The sequence below is a fragment of the Vigna unguiculata genome, chromosome 11 (assembly GCF_004118075.2).
Source record: "Vigna unguiculata cultivar IT97K-499-35 chromosome 11, ASM411807v1, whole genome shotgun sequence".
NCBI lineage: Eukaryota > Viridiplantae > Streptophyta > Magnoliopsida > Fabales > Fabaceae > Vigna > Vigna unguiculata.
The window spans coordinates 29,792,430-29,798,331 of NC_040289.1; the positions used below are offsets into that span (position 1 = coordinate 29,792,430).

The 5,902-nt window shown below is 35.9% G+C and overlaps 1 non-coding gene across 1 annotated transcript; it reads right to left on the reverse strand.

The window, feature by feature from the left end:
• Positions 1–1,016: 1,016 nt before the first annotated feature.
• On the reverse strand, positions 1,017–1,101 carry TRNAV-GAC. Its single transcript is given in 2 exon segments — positions 1,017–1,052; positions 1,064–1,101. It is a non-coding gene; the product is annotated as a tRNA-Val (tRNA).
• Between the last annotated feature and the right edge of the window lie 4,801 nt (positions 1,102–5,902).

Below are 5,902 nucleotides of genomic sequence, written 5' to 3' on the forward strand. Positions count from 1 at the left end.
ATACTTGAAGCTGGAAGAATGAAGACAGAAGACAAGACAAAATATGCAGCTTAGAAAAATTTAGGTCAGAATGGTTCACTAATATATATATATATATATATATATATATATATATATATATATATATATATATATATATATATGAGGGTATTTTTGTTAAATAAAGTTTACCGGATACGGGTATCCACAGGTACAGATACTATGATACTCGTACCCGCCCTATTAACATTCGGATATCAAAAATACCCGTACCCGCAGGTAGCGGGTATCCATTTTTCATATTCATTTCCTACCCATTGTGGGTTTTATCCGTGAATACCCGCGGGTATGAATATTTTTGACATCCCTAGTCACAAACATCATACATAGTGTTTTTTTGGCTTTTATAATTAAACTGACAGTGAATTCTGACTGAATAAGTGTACATTATTTTTTATATTGGTAATGTGTATTTATATTCTAAAATAAGTGTACACAAGCTTTGTTCTCAGTCTTGTTTTCAACTTCGTGTGCAAATTCAACTTTGCTAATTCCCGTTGTTGAGGTTTGCAACTACACTAAATAGATGTGCCTTACTCAGAGAACCTTTCACTCGTCACTTCTTGCATCTTCTGGAATTGTATTCATTAGTGTGTTTTTAATTATCTATTTCATTGACCACCCTTTTGGTCTTATATTTTGTACTCTTCTCAAAAGTTAGTATAAATAACATACCACTGAATGCATGTTGTTAGTTAAGAAAAAAAAAACATGAAAATCAGACACCCTTAATTGAGATAAAAGGAATATTATAAGCTTTGTTTAAAACATGTGCAATGATCTTTCTCTGTAACAAAATGCCACCCTCAAGAAATATGAAATCCTGCAAAAACAGAACCCATACCCTATAAACAAAATTGTCAAAAAATATGTACATAAAAAAATCAGAAGCATTAGAAAACTAAACACTCCAATACTTAAATGTCCTTCCTCCACAATCCATTGTTAGTCAAAATTAAAGAAAAATGAAAAGCTAATGGGGTGAGAGAGGCTCGAACTCTCGACCTCAGGATAACTCAGAAGCTGTCAGACCTACGCGCTAGCCAACTGCGCCACCACCCCAATTTCTCTTGTGTGTTTGTTTCTTCATTCCTGGAAATTACTTTCATGTTAAATAATGTAGCTTAGGTATGATTTTAGTTATAGTAAAACAAGTGAATTTTAATTTTAATTTATGACATTGAAAATAGTAATTTTCAATCTTAGTACGTATGATATCATATAACGACTTATATGTTGAACAAGTCTAGTAACTATTTTTATGTGATACATAACAATATTGTGAAACTATTCTTTCAAGAAAACATTGTGGGTCTTCCAAGATAACGTGGAAAAATTGATCATAGATCGAATAAAAGGGAAAATTATTCATAAAAGATTCTTGGACGTTCAAGTTAGTGAGAATATAAAATATATGAATATATAAAGTAAGTATGTATGAAATAAATTGAAAATTGATTATGTACTCCCTGTGAGAATGTGTTTATTTATAGACATTGAATTTTCAGAATATTCTTTATTTCATTTATTATTTCCATTTATGTGTGTTAATTATTGAATTTAATGAGATTCGTATATTATTATGCATTATGCTCATAATTATTTTTAGGGTTAAATGTGTTTTTGGTCCCTCAAGTTTCAGTGAATTTTGGAATTAGTCCCTCTTCAAAACTTTATATCAATTTAGTCCTTCATCTTTAGAAATGCGTGGATTTAGTCCTTCTTACCAAATTTTATTAAGTTTATTTGACATTTTAAACACATTTTATGATAATATTTGTGTTAACATTGAAGCAAAAATGTGTCAAACGGGGTAAATAATTCAAATACTATCATGAAATGCGCTTGAAACGTCAGATAAACTTAACAAAATTTGGTTAAAAGGACTACATTCACGCATTTCTAACGATGAAGGATTAAATTGGTCAAATGTTTTTTAGGGACTAATTTCAAATTTTGCTGAAACTTGAGGGACCAAAAACATATTTAATCCTTATTTTTATTATGGTATAATATTTAAACGAGAATAATATATACATATTGCATGGTATCATGAGAATATTTATATTTATTTAATATTATTATCTAGCTCGAATTGAGGGGAAGTATATAAGCCCCCAAGCTTAGAGCTCTACAAGGCAAGCAAGCGAGCTTGTAAGTCTGGTTCGATACAAGTTGGAGATCTTTTAATTATCCTTGATCATTGTGTTTAACTTTTCTCATTTTCAAGTGATGTGATAGTTTGTTTTCAAACATGTTTTTACCATTCATTTGTGATTTGTTGTTTTATAAACAACCTCAAATTGCATTCTCCAACATTGGTGTTGTAATCACGATATTCAATTGTGTTTTGGCTGAGTTATCCTTAACATTGTTTGGTCATTTGGGCAAACCCGAATCAATTTTTTCACCTTAGTAGGTAATGTGTACCTCCACCTTTGTTGGACAACTCACCTTACTCACTACCTCAGTTGATAAAGTGTAACTACACACTTTTAAGAAAAACTAAGCCTTTGAAAACATGGTGGCATTTTAATAATTGACATTATCATGTTTTATTTTTTGTTTATTTCAATTTTTATTGTAATTTTATTATTATCCTTTTATATATTTTAGGGGTTAATTTACAAATTTGGGTCATTTATAAACGTAAATTACAAAATGGGGTCAGTTGAGTAATTTATTATTACACCACAAGGGTGAAGTCATTAGGACTCTTGATACACAAAGTGAAGTCGTTATGTGTTGCAACGGTTCTTTATAAATTTTTAAAAAGTGAGAATCGGTACCACTAATAACGACTTGTGTGCATATGAAAGTAATAGAAGTCGTGGTAAATCAAAACGACTTGCATCTAAAGTCGTATACATTCCTAACGACATTAGTTTTTATTTTTTTCAATTAACTTTATTTTTATATATAGGCGCGTTTTTTACTAGAAAAATTAGAAAATTAATTAAAAAACAATAAAATACTAATCCTTTTAAGTTCTGTGCTTGGTGATGTTTGCAGGAGTTAATAAGGTTGTTATTATATTTAGAGATATTTTAGGAGCAGAAGATAATTTCATTTTTTGTGAGGTTGTTATTATATTTAGAGATATTTTAGGAGCCGAAGATAATTTCATTTTTATTATTATTTTATTTTGTATATCTAGAATTTAATATTTTGTAACTGATTATGATATAAATAAGAAGGTTGCTCCCATGGTCAAGGGACGAGAGTTTTTTGGCCTAAGCAAGTCACAAAAACTTTCTTTTTGTTTTGGTGAAGAATTATCTAGTATTTTTTCTGAACTAGAACATTGGCGCCCACCGTGGGGCTCGGTAAAACTCGATCCTTACCCCATTAGAATAACAAGCAGAAAAGAGACAAACTTGAGGATGAACAAAGGCAGAGGAGCGACGCGTGAAGGACCTACCAGGCAGCAGATAATGCAGAGCATTCTGGAGCTGCAACGACAGAATGAGGAAATCAGACTGAAGGCGGAGGCTGATCAGGTTCAACTAGAAAAGGAGAGAGAGGAAACTCCTAAGAAAGCAGAGGAAGATTTACAGGCTCTTCGGGAAGAGCCTTTGGGAGAGAGAGAAAGATTACGGAAAGAGGCCGAAGAAACACATCAGCGATTAGAAGAGGCACTTCGGCAACAAGAACAACCACGAAAGGTAAACGAAGAGATGCAGAACCGATTGGAAGCCACCAGGGTTGGTTTCCGATATGCTAGTCGGTTGAACCCCGATGTGGGTGATGCCAGTCCTCTAGCAAATTTGATCATGGAGGAGCCAATTCCATAGAATTTCGTAATTCCAAAAATCACGCCTTTCATGGGGAGTTCTGATCCCGAGTTACATTTAAAAGCGTTTCAGGCCCGGATGTTGATATCAGGAGGTAATGACGCAATACGTTGTAAAATGTTTATGGGCATGCTAGCCGAGATCGCTCTGGAATGGTTCAACACTATACCGAGTTCTTCAATCAACTCGTTTAATGATTTTAAACATCTTTTCTTGGAGAGATTTTTAGCCAACAGGGCCAAACCAGTGGAGATGGCAGACATGTTTGATATACGACAGACAACTGAAGAAACATTGAAGCAGTTCCTCAATCGATTCACCAATATTAGTATGAGGTTAATCGACCCTAACGAGGGTTTGCTCATCAAAGCCTTCGTGAAGGGACTTCGACCCAGTTCTTTCGGTGAATCCTTGTACCGATTTCCTCCAAGGAACTTAACGGAGATTAGACAAAGGGCGGCTGTGGAGATAGAGACCGAAGAGGCCATGCGTCATAAAAAAGCAGGGGACAAAAGAACGTTGGCCCATTCCCGGAGTGAACGAGATATGAAAGCTTATCGAAGAGAAAGGACTCTACCTCGGACAAAATCGGATAGGCGTTTTGTCCCTTATATAGCACAACGAAGGACCGAGTATCGACGAGTTCAGAAAATCCCAAGTTTCAGGGTGGCTCTCGCCCAAATACTAGAGGATGCGGAAATATCAAAACATTTGCGTTATCCTAATATCACGGGGAGGGCACTCGACAATAGACTGGATGCTTGGTGTGAGTTTCATCAGGCTAGAGGTCATGACACAAATTCGTGCGATGCTTTAAATAATCAGCTTTCTACGTTAGCAGATAGGGGACTTCTGGAGAAATTCATGAAATCTGATACAGACGCGAAACCATCTGAAACTCGCACGGTTCCCGATTTGCATGAGACACCCGTCTTGGGGGATTTTAATATGATAGCAGAAGGTTTTGCGGGAGGAGGACAGACTAGCTCGGCTAGGAAGCGATATGTAAGGAGTGTCATGACTACAGCCAAGATTGACAGGCTGAAGAAAGTTCCAGCTATAATATTTTTGAGTGATGATTTAAAAGGAGTAATCCCACATGAAGATGATCCCATAGTGTTGTCTGTGATTATGATGGGAAGGAATGTTCATAGGATGCTAGTTGATCAGGGGAGTTCCGTCGATGTGATGTTCTGGAATACCTTTACAGGGTTGCAAATACCGATGGACCAATTAAAGCCATTTGATGGAGTACTTGTGGGTTTCTCAGGAGATCAGGTGGAGGTTAAAGGGTATGTTGATCTTCGAACGACTTTTAGGGACAAAGAAGATGCAAAAACTATATTTATACGGTATATAGTTGTCAACGCTCCTTCATCATACAACTTACTGTTGGGAAGGCCTTCTCTCAATAAATTAGGAGCAGTGGTATCGACAGTACACTTGAAGATGAAGTTTCCTTTTGATGATGGGAAGGTGCTCACTTTATCCGTAAATCAGGAGGTCGCTCGCAAATGTTATGAAGATAGTCTAAGGTCAAGGAGGAAAGTTGCATATTCAGTAAGCACAACGGAGGTAGTCATAGATCCCGAGTTAGATCCTAGACTAGTACATCCTGAGAGAAGACCTCAGCCCGTAGGAGAGGTGAAAGAGGTGCTTATAGAGGGTAAAAAGTTAAGAATTGGAGGGGATTTGAGTTTAGAGCAAGAACAACAGCTTATACAAGTACTGAAGAAAAATCTTTCTTCATTTGCTTGGAGTGTAACGGATTTGACGGGAATAGATCCCGATTTTTTATGCCACAAGCTCAACATTAACCCTTCGGCTAAACCTAAAGTTCAGAAGCGTAGACGGTTGAGTGGAGATCGCACCCAGGCAGCTACTGAGGAGATATGTAAGTTATTAGAAGCGGCTCATATACGAGAGATACAATATCCGACTTGGTTAGCAAATGTGGTGATGGTGAAAAAGTCCAATGGAAAGTGGAGGATGTGCGTGGATTTCACGAATTTGAATAATGCATGTCCAAAGGATTCGTATCATTTGCCTAATATAGATGCCTTAGTTGA